This window comes from Loxodonta africana, chromosome 13 (assembly GCF_030014295.1).
Source record: "Loxodonta africana isolate mLoxAfr1 chromosome 13, mLoxAfr1.hap2, whole genome shotgun sequence".
Lineage (NCBI taxonomy): Eukaryota > Metazoa > Chordata > Mammalia > Proboscidea > Elephantidae > Loxodonta > Loxodonta africana.
Window position 1 is genome coordinate 33599997 of NC_087354.1, and position 15707 is coordinate 33615703.

Consider the following 15707-nt stretch of genomic DNA (forward strand, 5'->3'; position numbering starts at 1 on the left):
GTTTCTAAACTACTGCACTTTTCTGTACTTGCTATTTAGCAATTTGCTAAAAGTTTAAGTGAGTTATTTTATCTAAGATTTAAAATTATTGGCATAAAGTTTTCACAACATGGTATCTTTTTTAAGGTATGAAGAATCAATCCTTGAGTTTAATTGCAATATTTAATCCATTTACATTTAATGTAATTAATAATCCAATTGGGTTTCAATTGACCATCTTGCTATTTGTTTTTTCACTTGTCCCAAATATTCTTTGTCCCCTTATTCCTTATTTCTTGACTTCTTTTGAATTAAGAGCAATTTTATTATTCCATTTTTCTCCTATGTTAGCATTTTCATTTCCTTATAATTGTTTGTACCTTTAGAATAAAAAATTCGTTCTTTTTTTAGTTGTCTTTTAAGTGAAAGTTTACGACTCAAGTCAGCTTCTCATACAAAAACTTATACACACATTGTTATGTGACCCTAGTTGCTCTCCCTACAATGTGACAGCACACTCTCTCTCTCCACCCTGTATTTCCCATGTCCATTCAACCAACTCCTGTCCCCCTCTGACTTCTCATCTCGCCTCCAGACAGGAGCTGTGCACATAGTCCCGTGTGTCTACTTGAACTAAGAAGCACACTCCTCACTAGTACCATTTTATGTCTTATACTCCAGTCTAACCTTTGTCTGAAGAGTTGGCTTCGAGAATGGTTTCAGTTTTGGGCTAACAGAGAGTCTGGGGACCATGACATCTGGGGTCCCTCCAGTGTGAGTCAGACCATTTAGTCTGGTCTTTTTACCAGAATTTGAGGTCTGCATTCTCCTTTTCTCCTGCTCCATCGAGGATTCTCTGTTGTTTCCTGTCAGGGCAGTCACTGGTCATAGCCAGGCACCATCTAGTTCTCCCAGTCTCAGGCTGATGGAGTCTCTGGTTTATGTGGCCCTTTCTTTCTCTTGGGCTCATATGTTCCCTGTTTCTTCGCTGTTCTTCATTCTCCTTTGCTCCAGTGCATTCTTGACTTATTAAGGGATCTTTATGGCTCAGTCTTACTTAAATTTATATTTTCACAACTTCCAGAGCAATAGAAGAAACTTAAAACAATTTAACTCCATTTACACTGTCCCGCCTTTTGTGCTTTTGTTGTAGCATATTTTACTTTTGTATTTATATAAAACCACATAACATAGTTACTGCAACTTTAAGAAACAGACACTTGTATTTTCCCATATATTTACCCTTTATGGTGTGCTTCCTCTATTTCATACTTCTATCTGGCATCATTTTCTATCAGCCTGAAGAACTTTCTTTAGTACTTTTTGTAGTGTGGGTATGCTGGTGACAAATTCTCTCAGCTTTTGTCTGTCTGAAAACATCTTTATTTTGCCTTATTTCTTGAATAGTTCACTATATATAAAATTTTAAGTTCACTGGGTTTAGAATGCTAGTTCTTTTTTTTTTCTTCCAGCACTTTAAAGATGTCAGCCTAGGTTCCATAGTTTCTGTTGAGAAATCAGGTGTCAATATAATTTTTCTTTTGGTAGCTATGTATATTTTTTTCCTCCGACTAGTTTTAAGATTTTACTTTTACCTGGTTTTCAGAACTTTGATGACATTTTCATAGGTGTGGTTTTCTTTGTATTCATCTATTTTTGGGTTTGTTGAACTTCTTGAATCTGTATGCTGATTCTTCCAGCAATTTTGGAAATTTCCTGGCCATTATCTTTTCATGTATTTCCTGCATCTTCATAGATCTCATAATGTTTTACTATGCTGGACATTGTGTATAAAAGAACCATAGAAACTAAAACCAAATCAATGTTATTTTCAAAAGAAGTTTTCTCTTTCCTATGTTAAACAGATAAAATGTGGAACAGGTCTCCTCAACCCAATCAGAAACTGAGCTAGGAGAGCACTTACTGGCACTGTTAATAAGACAGTCTTCCTCTGGTTTCAAATGTCTTGAGCGCAAGACCTATTGTGTGTTTGTGGAAAAACCCTCATTCTAGTGGGTCTTTGTGTACTAAGCATTTACTCCCAAGTGATACTATGGGATATTTCTACGGAGTTTTTCTGGGCCAGTCTCCCAGTCCACCATACCCTCTACAAGGAAAACCAGCCATGCATTTAGAACTCTCCAATTCCAATTTGTCACACCAGCCCACATGTCAAAACCTCCGCTGGTTTCTCTTTTCCCTAGTATAGTTCCTCTGCTTATGCCAAGCCCAATTCTCAGCCTGGGACTAGACTTGACAAATTCTCCCAAAAAAAGTAAATGGCTGTCAATTTCGACTCACCTAGGGAGGACTCCTTTCCTCTAGAATTTTAGTTCTTTGTTTCCACAGCTGTCTGATGTGATTAAAAATAAGGCTTTAACATTTAAAAATTTATACGTGTTTTAGTTGTTGCAGTGGAAGTAATGACTTTCTGCTACCCACTATATCCTAACTGGCCGTGGAAGTTTCCAAAAATGTTTCTGGCTACAAGAAAAATGTCAAGCTTGTCAGTCTGGCAATCAGAGTGCTTCATAATATGATGATATTCATCAAATTATATCCCAATTTTTCAGCCCTGAAATCCTGTGGTTCTCACTATGTCCACTGAACAGTGTTTTTATTTTCCTGACTTGATGCTTTTGCTCATTTTGCCCCATCATTATTCCTTCTATGTTCAATACTTACTAGTTTCTATGGATGCTTCTCCAGGGTAGCCTGCAGTAATCTCTTGCCCAGTCTAAATTTCTGTAGCAGTAGTTGTTACACTAATTTTCTAGTGAATTAGGACCCTTAATGTATGGCTATTTCATTTTTCATGCTATTATTGCCTCTTTTGTAAAGATGACTGTAAGGTTCCTACCATGTTACAATACAGATCTCTGTATTTCCTACAGTGCCTAGGACAGAGCAGAGTAGTCCCTAAAACATAATTTTTAATTCATCAAATCAAATACTGACCTATTTTCATCATTTACATTTTAATATGAATTAATTCCTGAGCTGACACTGTTGGGGACAGATATACTTCTGTCTACAGGCTTTCAGTTTCAAAAAACTACGTCTCCAGAATCTAAATGTTGTCCTGCTTACCACCTTGCAGATGTTTTCTTTAAAATATTCACTTTATCCCTTTCCTCTGTCTGTAACTCTCAGAGGACAGTGAGAGAGTCTGTTTTCATTGTGACTTCTCTTCAGCTTCAGGTCCTGTCCTGAAGTAGGCAATACAATCATCACACAGAATGATGAAATACAGCCTTGGCCCTTAGTATTTCTTTTGTCTCATGACCTAAAATCTGGAGATTTAAGCTTTATCCTTCACTCTAGCCTTTATAAAATATTTTATCAACAAAATATCCATAATATTTTGGTTCTCTATCTCCTAATTCTTTTGTTTCATCAATTGGTTCTGAACTTGATAGGAGAAGGGGGATGCTATTTATTTGACCTTATCAAAGACCTCAGTACTTTCAGTAGTTTCAACTCATTTAGGGATGGGAGAGAAGGGCAGTATCAACTAAATGTGACATAATGTGGCCAATGTGACATAATGCTAGTTCAGTGGCATCCTTTGTTTTTATATGTTTTTAAATAGATAAAACTAGTAAGTGGTTGAATTCAGATGAGAATCCAGGTTTCTTAATTCTCAATCAGGCAAATGGTCTTTTGTTCACTATACAATACTATTTTGACCAAACAGCAAATAGTTTTTTCCCAAGCCATGGGAGCTAAATTTGGCAACATACCAAAATTATGATTTGGTATTAGATGCCAAAGGTAGGAGTTTTAACTTTTGGCTCCTTCATTTTTGAAATGGCATGTTACCTTTGTAGGTTGGGACAGTGTCCAATTTTCCTTTCTTAATTTGTTGTCTTTCCAAAGGCTGGACTTTTGCCACAGGCTGCACTTTATAAGAATTAAAATCTCGTTTGTAGGTAGTACCAAGATCAATCTCCCCAAGTTTTGGCTTATATTCTTCTGGTATATGGCGAGGCTGTTTGACTATTTCATAAGGACGATAATCCGACCTGAAATATATAAATTTGAAACATAGCCTCACAGGTTCTCTTATGTCTAATTATTTTGATGCACTATTGAAAAATTCAAGAATTTTTTTTCACTTGAAAACTTGATATTAAAATAGTGATAGATGATATATTACTTGGAAAAAAAGAAAAAGAATTTCTTTATAAGAGTCTATCTAGTGATTAAAGATCTTAATATGTAAAAATATCCTAGTTTTCAAGGCATCATTACAATGGATCCTCAGTTAATTGGATATTAAGTAAATAAAATCCTCAAGTAATTGAATTTTTTAGAAGGAAATCTCAGGAGGCTTGATGAACTTGAAAATTTCTAAAATTATACCCTGGGTCCACTTTGTCAAAATCCTTATTCATCCTGCTTAAAGATTCTAGTAAACTATCCAGACACACTTTCTTCTAATTGAAGTCATGCTGCCTTCCTGCTCATTATTAAATAATCATTAACTCTGGCCTTCAGACACAAATCACATCTGTAACATGGATATGAGTCTTACTCATGTATGGTTCTCCCAGGAGGCCTTGGCATGGATGGGAGTCACACAGTAATCCAGCTGTCCTGGCCATTACATAATGCTATGTGACAGAGGTAGTATCATAGACACTGAGGTAGTCTGATGGAGGGAAGATCACTGACTCAGGCTGATCTGGGTCTGAATCCTAGCTTTGTTGTTCACTAACTGCACAATCTTGGGCAAGTTAGTTAATCTGTCTATGCCTCAGTTTCCTCATATGTAAATGGGACACAAATATCACCTATCTCATAGAGTTGTTTTAAAGATTAATTGAACACACACACAACTTAGGATTTGGCATATAGAAAGGGTAATATGTTAGCTATTAGTATTATCACCCCAAGTCTTCATAGATTGCTCTTTTTTCTTCTGGACTCTATTGGCTGTGTCACTCATTTGAATATTAATTTAAACTATCTTGTATTAATAAATATTTTCTGCATACATTTGTATACCACACACATGAACGGAAACTTACTAAGCCCCTCTTCCTATTTGCAACCTAACTTCTTATTGATTTCATTTCTTCACCTCCTATTCATTTTTCAACCCACTTCACTTTAGTCTCTAGCCAAATACAGCTCCAAGGTCCACAGTGACTTCCATGGGATTAAATCCATCAGGTGTTTTTAGTCCTCATTTTATTTGACCTGTCAAGCAGTAATCAATATTGCCCACTCCCACTATTTCCAAAAAATTTTCTCTTCCTGCCTCCGATTATTTCTTCTAGGTCTCCAATGTGGCATCATTCTCCTCTACTCAGTTATTAAATCTTGGAGTTCCTCAAGTTTTGGACCTACCCACTCTCCTCTTCTCACCCAGTGTTCAGTCCTCAGGTGAACTCCTTTACTCTCATAGCTTCAATTACTACCTATATAGAAATGACTCTCAAATTTACATCTTAGCCCAGATCTCTTTGCTGAGCTCCATACTAGTACGTGCAATGGCCTCTTGAATGTTCAAGGGTACTTCAAAACTCAACATGTCCTAAATAAAACTATTTCCACCCAACAAATCTTTTTCACTTCTTCCCTCTCTTAGTGAATGGCATCACCACGTCTTCACCTGTACAAGCTAGAAACCTAGGACTCATTCTTCATACCTCCCCTCTTTCCAATACTCAGTCCATCATCAACTCTTATAAATTCTGTCCCCTAAATCTCTTACAAACCTAATCACTTTTCTCCATCTCCATCAGTACCATTATATTCCACGCTTTCATAATAGCTCACTTGAACCACTTCAATAGCTTCCTAAACTCATTTACCTACATCCACTCCAGTCCACTCTCCAATCTTTTCTCCACGTAACACCCAAAGCAATCCTTTCACACGTGAATCTGATTGGGTCATTCCTGCCATCTCCCTAGTCACCTGCTAATCTCCCCAACACCCCCTAAAAACGGAACATAAGCCTTTAATGGCTTCTTGTGTTCTAAAAACACAGTGGGGGAAAAAAGCTGAAGACAGCCCACAAAGCCATGCCTGTTCTCCTTTATTAGCCTCAAACCACAAAGTGCTTCCTCTTGCTTTCTGTGCTATAGCTGGGCTTTGAGGATTTCCTACTTTCTACGCTCCTTCCTGCTACCTGCTGTTTTCTCTGCCTGGAATGCACTTTCTCCCCCTCTTAATCCAGTTCATTGCTACACATCTTTCAGGTCTTAGCTCATTTTTCCCACTTCTCTGCTAAAGTCAAAGAACCTTGTGCCTATCCTTCATACATTTTATCACTGTTGCAATTCTGTACTTATTTTGAGTGATCTCTTTGATCACGCCTCCGCTCCACTAGACACTGAACTCTGTGAGCACAGGGACCATGACTGTTTTTCCTCATGACTGTATCACAGGTGTCTAGCACGGTGCCTGGCAACTAATAGATGCTTCATAAAGTGTAAGATATTTATTTGTGGATGAATAGTAGTAGACAGCACATACCTCTGTTCCTCAAGACATCTGAGTTGTTCTTTTCTCTTTCCAAATACAGCTAGAGGGGAATAGGCTAAAATGCAATCAGCGGGTGGAAGAAGCAGGGAGAGACGGACAGAGAGCAAGTTCAGGAGTCTCACTTTCTCTGATCAGATTAGTTAAGTGTTAGAAAGTATACCTCTAAACCCAAATCAACCTTCATGGAGAAGTAGTAAAGGGTGAATGCAGTCTTATTCATCTCATATATCTTGAAACATTTGATATGTTAGAATCCTACTCTTTCAGGGCAAACTTCCTGCCAGATCTGGCAGTCATCTGACAGTCTATGCTGCATTACTGTAATGTCATAATGGATCAAAAATCTTGTACAAGTCCAAACATCTGCTTTTTACAGTCTCTTACTGTATTATAGAAAAGTATAAAATGACACCTTATTCTCTAAACTTATTACACTTCGTTGTTTATACAGATAAGTCAGTTGTCTGCTGCCTAGTCAACATGGTCAACATAAAGGAGATAGGCAAGAGTTGCAAAATGCTAGGATGTGGCTCTTAGAAATACTGTTAGTTCCCCAGTCAAAATAAAAAGATCCAGTGTCTTACTAAGTGGAAAGATGGTGATTTAAGGAAAGGGATTTTTAGTTTTATAGGCATATTTGGACACTTTGGAATTTGGAACATTTCTTTCTCTTTTTTTTTTTTTTTTTTTTTACTATCAAGGACTGCTTGGACAAGTCAACTGAGAAAACCAAGAATTGAAAAACAACTGCCTTTTTAAAATTTCCTAATTTTAACATTTAGAACTAGTTGAAAACTTTATTCAATATAAACACAGTGAAATTTATTTCAAATCTCCATTATGAAGCATTAAGGCATTAAGAAAAAAATAAGATTTATAGGTGAAGAAAAAAGAGTAACCATTCCCATTGCTCTTTGTCAACCAATTGTTTGATTTTATCTCATTTACTACAATTTGTAATTATCTTGTTTTATCTGAATTTTTTTTGTCTCTGGACTATCTGCCCCACAAGATTGTAAACAACAGTAGGGTAAAGCCCTTCTCTGTTTTGTGTTCTATGTCATTTCTAGTGAGCAGTCCAGTACCTGACCCACTGCAGTAGGTCTGTCAACAGAAACAGCAGCAATGCTGGCTAAAAATGCAGATTCCTGAGATCCACTCCATTACCTGCTGACTCCATTATGTGGAGTTCTGGAATCTGCAATTTTAACAACCATTCTAGATGACTCTGAACACACCAGTCTGAGGACTCTGGAAAATCTTCTAATTTGTGGAGGAGCCATACACCTACAGCAGTATCTAACTGGAATTACGAAAGCACCATTAACTGCAAGGGTTGCCTGAAATCAGGTTAAAAGTAGAAGTAATCTCATTTATATGAAATATCTAGAACAGGCAAATGGATAGACTATCAGTGGTTACCAGGGGTGGATGGGAGTAGAAAAGGGGGTACTGAGTTTCTGTTAAGGGTGATGAAGAAATTTGGAAATGTATAGTGATGATGGTTGCCCAACGTGGTAAATTGACTGTAATTAATGTCACTGAATTGTACATGTAGAAATGGTTGAAATGGCAAATGGGTGGTTATATGTATTTTAGCATAATAAAAAATTTAAAAAAAAGTAGAAGTGAAGAACTAAAGGTTTAAAAGTTTCCACCTTTGCTTTATAAGCAGAATGAGCTCTATCTGAAAGAAACTGAAATGGCTCACCCTAAACATCAAAGCTGTTACACAGCATTTAAAAAAACTCAAAATTACAGAAAACTGATACGAGTTCTCTGAAAGCAGGAACCTCAAATTCAACTTTTTATACTTAATGCTGAAGATTGGGCCTCCAATATAGTGTGCACATTAAATAAAAGAATGAATAAATAAAAGAATTAACTCACCATGTTTCAAAGATGCAAAGAGATCAGCTAGTCCAAGTGAAAACTTTAGGCTTAGGACTTCTTGTCTATCACTATTGAACAATTATTGAGCGAATACTATATGCTACTTGGTTTCTACAAATAAAATGCTGAGTTAAGAATAGATACAGTTCCTGCTTCCACGGACAATGAAAAAATTCTAATGATAAATAGGAAGGTGGTTATGTAGGGGAATTTCACCTATCCTGAAAACTGAGTGAAGTGTCAGAGGTAGTTCTTCAGAGGAAGTGATAATTGAGTTGAGATCCCCACGTTGAATGGGCATTAACTAGGGGAAGAAAAAAAAAAAATTTTTTTTTTTTTGAGGGAGGGGAAATTCCAGGCAGGGCAAACAGCACCTTGAAAGTCTCTGTGACAAGGGAATCCTGGTACTTTCAAAGAAGTGAAAAAAGCCCTATGTGATGGGAGCATAAAAAAGTAGAAAGGACATCGCAATGAAATTAAACTAAAGCAGCAAGTAAGGGACCAAACTCTGCTGGAATTTTGGTCCATGTAAAACACAATATGAACGTATAAGAATTCCAAGCAGGGAGAGGATAGGATTAGATTTGCATTTTATTTTGGCAGGCTAAAGTACAAAAAGCAGATTGGAGATGCAGAAACCAGAGTAGATACAAATACAGTTAGGACGCTACTGGACTTGTCTAGCTGGTTGTTACAGTGGGAAGCAAATGAATATGATTTTAGAAGGTTAAAAAAAAAAAATCAATAGAACTTTTCCTTTCTTTCACTTTGTCGGCCTAACTCAATTCTCATCTTTGTTTTTCTTGAGTTGTGAATGAGCTAGTTTCTTGCTTCTTGTGTTGCTGGTCAACTTGAATCAACTAACAAGTTCAATTTAAATGCTTAGAACATCCTATTAAGACCAGAAGAGTTGGGAGGAAAATAAGTAGAGCAAATAAAAAAATAGTTGCTGAATATTTACTTAAATGTTGTTATTCCTTCCATTTTACCACGGTATGCCCGAAATTCTTGCTTGGGTTTAAGACTCTGAGGTGGAAGAACATTGCCATACGTAGGGTATTTTTCCAAATACTCAGTTGTGGGGCAAGGCATGCCAGAATTTTCATAAATCCTTGTGTTTCCATGTGGACAACGATGTCGCCTGTGCAAACATAAACAAACTCTAAGTTTATTTTCACCTTCAAAACATTTTATGACAGTTGCGTTTAAATTAGAGACCTCAGAAAAACTCAGAATCTTTACAGTTTTACTTTAAAACAACAACAACAAACCCTCCGTTTACTCTGCAATGATGTTTACAAAATCAATAAATAAGTTATGGTATCTCTTTCTTAAAAAAAAAAAAATCAACTCTGTTGCTGGGGTTGATTCCAACTCATAGTGACCCTATAGGACAGAGTAGCACTGCCCCATAGGGTTTCCAAGGAGTGGCTGGTGGATTCAAACTGCTGACCTCTTGGTTAGCAGCCAAGCTCTTAACTACTGGTATGGCCTTAGGTGGTGGAAATGCTGGCTTTGCTCTAACAACAATTTGGTGTGTTTTCTTACTCCAAAGAAGCTGAAAAGCTAACAAGTGTATTTCCTAGATCCTTTGCAAGGAGGTTCCACATACAATTTAGGCTTCACTTATTAGATATACTTAAATGTGACTCTAATTCGGAACGGAGTCACACAGGAAGAAAGGCGGGGCACAACAGCCGTTCTGCTTGCCTGGGCTGTAGTGGAGGCTAACAGATTTTGGCGCCAGCAGTTAGGTAAGGTCCTGATGTGCAAGGTGGCTTCTGGAGTTAGCAGCTTCCTAATCTTGGCAGAGGTGAGTGGTTTTGGAGCCTGACTGTGGCAGAGGCAGTGGATCCCTCAGTAGCCCAGTTCTGTGGTGCAACTTTCGGGAATTCTTCCTGAAAGCTTGTTTTGAAAATTGTTTCTTCATTTCTTCCAACGAATTTGTGAGCTAAATATACTCAATAAATCCCTTTACGCCTAAACTATCTAGAATAGATATTGTCCATAACTAAGAACCATGGCTAATATACTCCACAAGCTAATAGAATGCAATCGTTAAAGAGGATGAGGTAGATCTTTATGCCCGGCCACTGGGAGATAGCAAGGCTGTAAATGGTGAAAAAGGAAGTTGCAGAATTGTATGTATAGTGTTGGGCAGATTATCCAATAGTCGAGGTTTACTTTGCTCACCAGATCATCCGTAGTGAACAAGTTCACATTCGTCACCACATCAGAGTCTGCTTCTAGGTATGGCTGCCATCTGTCTCTCCCAATCCCACAGCACCTTCCTACAGAATCAAAGCCTTTTTTCAAATTTATAGTCCCTGATGGGGCGGATGACCCAGTAAGCAAGGGAAGCACAGACTTACTTGTGCTTACTTACTAAATCTGTGGTGAATAATTTCATCTCAGATAATCTGGTGAGCAAGGTGAGCATTGGGCTTACCTCACGTATTGGATAGTCCACCTTTATATAGGATGATCCCTCTCTTTTTTAAGTATGTGTATATAAAATATGTCTGAAAAAAATTAAAAAACAATTTGGAGTATAGGATTTCACTATACCGCATGTGTATTTATTTCATCATCAGAAAAAAGGTAAAGCCCCTTAAAAACAAAACAAACAAAACCAAGCAAACAAAAAGAATAAAATCATACCCAAAAAACAATACCATTCTGAAATATAAGGTCAGTCTCTCAGGTCTGGGGACTCCAGGCTAGGCAATGAGGGCTAATAATACAAGCTCAGGTAAAGCTTGACCTGAAGAATATGCTCTGCAGATGAATCAGAACCCACTAAGATACCTGCACTCAGTGAACCCCTGGGAAGAAGAGAAATAAGCTTCCTTGTTTGGAGGTTGCTGGATAGCATCAGGAAAGTCTGGTGGTGTAGTGGTTAGGTGCTACGACTGCTAACCAAGAGGTCGGCAGTTTGAATCTGCCAGGCGCTCCTTGGAAGCTCTACGGGGCAGTTCTCCTCTGTTCTATAGGGTCACTATGAGTCGGAATCAACTCGATGGCACTGGGTTTGGTTTTTGGTTTGGAAAGCATAAAGAATTGCATGCAGGGAAAAGCAAGGAGGCGGTGCTACAGAATATCCAAGAAACGTCAAGGTCAGGGTAGTCTAGATTCAGGATTATCAGCTGAAAACAGAGGCTGTGGGAAAGTGCTGGCGTGACATAGTGTCGCACATGGCCCGTGACTCATGGTAAAACTAAGTGTACAAAGGTCTTGCTTTCGGGTTCTGATATAGCTGCACTGAGTTTTAGAAATCAAGTGAAAGGTTTGGAATTCATCATTGTTTTGGTGTTTAATTTTCCATTAAAGTAATACATGAACATTGTAACAAATCCAACAATGCTTAAGAGTTTATAAAGGAAAGCAAAAGCATCCTGTCCCAGCGTTTCCAATCCCCAGAAGCAACCTCTATTTCTGCTTTTCAGCTTTTGTGGAAGTTATATATATATATATATTTTATATCTATAACAGCAGCCCTGGTGGCACGGTGGTTAAGAGATCGGCTGCTATAGAAAAGGTCAGCAGTTGGAATCTACCAGCCGGTCCTTGGAAATCCTATGGGGGCAGTCCTACTCTGTTTTATAGGGTTGCTATGAGTTGGAATTGACTTGATGGCAATGGGAGTTTTTACGTCTATAACACCTGTCTATAAACTTTGAAGGTCTTGATTCGTCGACTTAAAATACCAACTTTGAAATAGGCAGCCTTGGAGGCATAAATGGTTTGCTAAAACATAATGACTGAGTTCACTTATCCCACCCACTTCCTTTCACTTCCCACTGTCCTGTCCTCAGTCAATTAATTCAGTAAGTACTTAATGAGCAACAATTATGCAAAGGTCTTTGAAGATACAGTAGTAAAAAAAAAAAAGCAAAGGTTAAAAAAATCCCTACCTTCATTGAGCTTACATCCTAGTAGGAGGTAAACAATGAATATATAAACCCAAAAAATACATAGTATATCAGATAATGGGTAAATGCAATGGAAAGAAATGAAGCACAGAAGTGGGATAGGGTTCAGGGTGGGGCAGGAAGGTTGCAATTTTAGGAAGGGTGATATTTGAGCAAAGATCTAAAGATTTATGTATCTTGATTACATTTGTGTCTTTAAATAATACATTTAAACCCTTTTTCTTATTCAGTCAAGGAGCCCTGGTGGCACAGTGGATAAAGCGATCGACTGCTAACCAAAAGATCGGCAGTTGGAAACTACCATCAGCTCTGCAGAAGAAAGATGTGGCAGTCACTCCCGTACGGATTTACAGCCTTGGAAACCCATGGGGTCGCTATGAGTTGGAACTGACCCTGAGGCAGTGGGTCTTATTCTATCATCTTTACATAGCATTTCAGGATACTCACTTTGCCAGATAAAGATATGAGCTCCTAATTACTTTTCCATTTTGTAAGATGATGGAGAAACGTATTAGCTCCTAAATATTTTACTTCCCTTTAACATCCCACTTTTATATTTATTTATATTATAAAAGTTGTTTGGATCATGTCCTTCAACAAAACCAAGTTGCCATACTCTGTAGCTAGGTTTTATTTTTGAAAAGTTATAACCTCAGTATACTATGTTTACATTACAATGACTACGATACATCCTTTAATGCTGGGCGAGGGAGCGCCTTTTCTTCTCTATGGGTTCAACATGATCCTAAGGCACTCAAGGTAAAAAGCTTGCTAGCTTCAAGGTTAATTTAAGTAAATTATCTTTACTTTCACTCTATTAATTATTAATACTTAAAATCATTTTAATTTTTACTTTGCTTCATTTATAATTTTACTGTACAGCTTTCCATTTTCCTGATGTTTCTAGTACCCTTAATGTCACTTATATTATTTGCATTTCACACACACTCAAGATGTCTCTTGTATCATCAGTTTATTGAGTCCTCTCCTCGTTTTTGTGGTAGGCTTCCACAGTTGGAGTCTTAACTTCCTCTAAAAAAGTAATTTAATTTCATTAAAGAAACATCCAGTTGTTCTTTTCCCCCCTTAGGGGTAGGTGTCAGTCGCCTGTGCTTTGCTTGGTGGGGGCAGATGGAGACAGAGATGGGAAGCCCAAGCAATACAGGTGTTTTGGATTCAGACCTTAATCTTTCTGTATACATCCTAGCCTTCTGCCCTCTCTTAAAACTATGAATTTAGACCACACAATCTCTCTCAGGCCCTGTACAGCTGTAAAGTTCCACGTCTAATTCAGGTCACCTTCGGATATCTGTATCTACTGTAAAAGTGTCCCTACCTTCACTTTCCTACCTTCCAAAAATTTGTTGACATCTCCTGTTAGTGAGTCCTTTTCCTATTCAATTCAATACCATTATTTCTACCCTGTTTTTACATTTTTATTTCAGTAGGGTCCTAGGAAAGGAATGAAGAACAACTCTCTTATCTGCTATCATGAACTTCAGGCACAAGTTACACGGCTTCCTATCCTCTCAAACATCATCCTCTCTCTCCTCCCTCTTCCAGCTCTCATCCAACCATCATGACCAGGTCATTGTTACCAAGCCTTGATATTTTTCTAGCATCACAGTTTAATTCATATGAGAATCTGTATAAACACAATGCAGAGGAAAAAATACTCAGAGATGGGTTGTTGCTTTGACCCACCTAGTGAAAGAAATTGGTGTGTGAAACTATTTATTTACGTGTGTGAAAATGATTCAAACAGGAAGCTGAAAAGGTAGCACATGCAGTTGACAATTGCCCCAAGGAGCTCTCTTGGCCGTCTTGATTCTCCTAGAAAGAAGCAATTTACTGAAATATTAACAAGTTTGTCCTCCCTGTATTTTTCCCCTCCTTTATTTTTTTTATTTTAAGTAGGTAGTCAGGACCCTTTCGTTTCCTTATTGCAGGACTTTTGGTACTTTAGAAGCTGCCTGAAGTCAACAGATTTCCCTGAATTTTTAAAAAACATATAATGGAAGAGATGATATCAGGTGTCCTTAAAGGGGAAATAAGAGAGTTGTGTTTTAGGGTCACAAGAGGAAAGAGATGGTCTTGAAGAGGAAAGAGATGGTCTTAGACTGAAAAAAAAAAAAAAAAGGAAGAGGTTAAAATTCCCCCATAGAGAAGAAGGAGGTAAAAGATGAGGGGGAGGGGTTCTGCTGAATGGGGAGCCTTTGCTTGACTCTGTCAGTGCCCCAGGAAGTTGCCATATCCCAAAAGGGTTGGCTACATGGAACAGCTAGGGAAGCTAAATCTAATGATAGCGCAGCTTCGGCAAAGATTCTTGTACCTCAAGAATAGGCCTAAAAGCAGCAGAGGCACCATTCTTGAAGAGACTATGTGAACCTGAGCAAGGGTCATTTCAGTGGTAAGCATTACCGATGGTCAAAGACCAGAGTGGACTCCTTTTCAACTGCCATGCCTCGGCTCCCTGGGTGATTATACTGCTGGGAGAAAGGGAGCCTCCACTGTAATGAAGACTCAATTTCCTAAGAGCTGAAAGGGAAAGGCAGTTGGGTTGGATAATAAATGAATTTAAAGATCAGAAAAAAACTGAAAATTTTCTTGCACACTTGAGTTTGCAGATTCATATCTCAAACATTAACTCATCTTTTTATCATGTTTATTATGAGACTAGCGAGAAACTGCTTTTCATTAATATTCAAGTGCTTTTCCTTCGGATGATGCGGTTACAGGGATTACAAATACTAAGGGATTGACATATTCATAATATTTATTTAGCAAATAATGATCTAATCTCTGGGTCAACAGTGACGCCAAGGAAGGAGAAGACTGTGTTTACAGGTGGTAGGAGGTTGTTAGGTGGGTCTCACCGGCCAATTCTGAGCTCCAGGGTGGGAACTACTTACTACCTTTCCAGTCAGAGGGATCCCAAAGGTGGGCTGCTGTTTAGGAATGGAAATATGGTCGGCGTTGGAGAATGGAAAGTTGGAGATGGAGGAAAGCGTACAGCACAGTTGCAAAATCATGACCATGCGCACCGTTCCTTTTTTTTTTTTTTTTTAATTTTTGGGGCATGCACTCACCCAGTTGGATCTGATCCCACCAGTTACCATCCTTACACTCGGCCTCCGCTTCACAGGTTATTGTCCTCCTGGCCCCGAAGGCATTTCGATTTGCGCTTCTGTTATGGGGGCGTCTCAGAGACGACAAAGCAGAAACCTTTTACCACCGGCAGCCAGCGGGTGCGAAGCGTGCATTCGTGGATCGGGGTAAGCGGGGACGTCTCTGCGCCCTCGTCCCTGCATCTCCGGGCTGGGAGCTCCCTACGGGACTGGCTCCGTCCCCTAAATGCCCCGCACAGCTTTCATGCCCGGCCCGCCGCCACACCAGCCGTTTCTT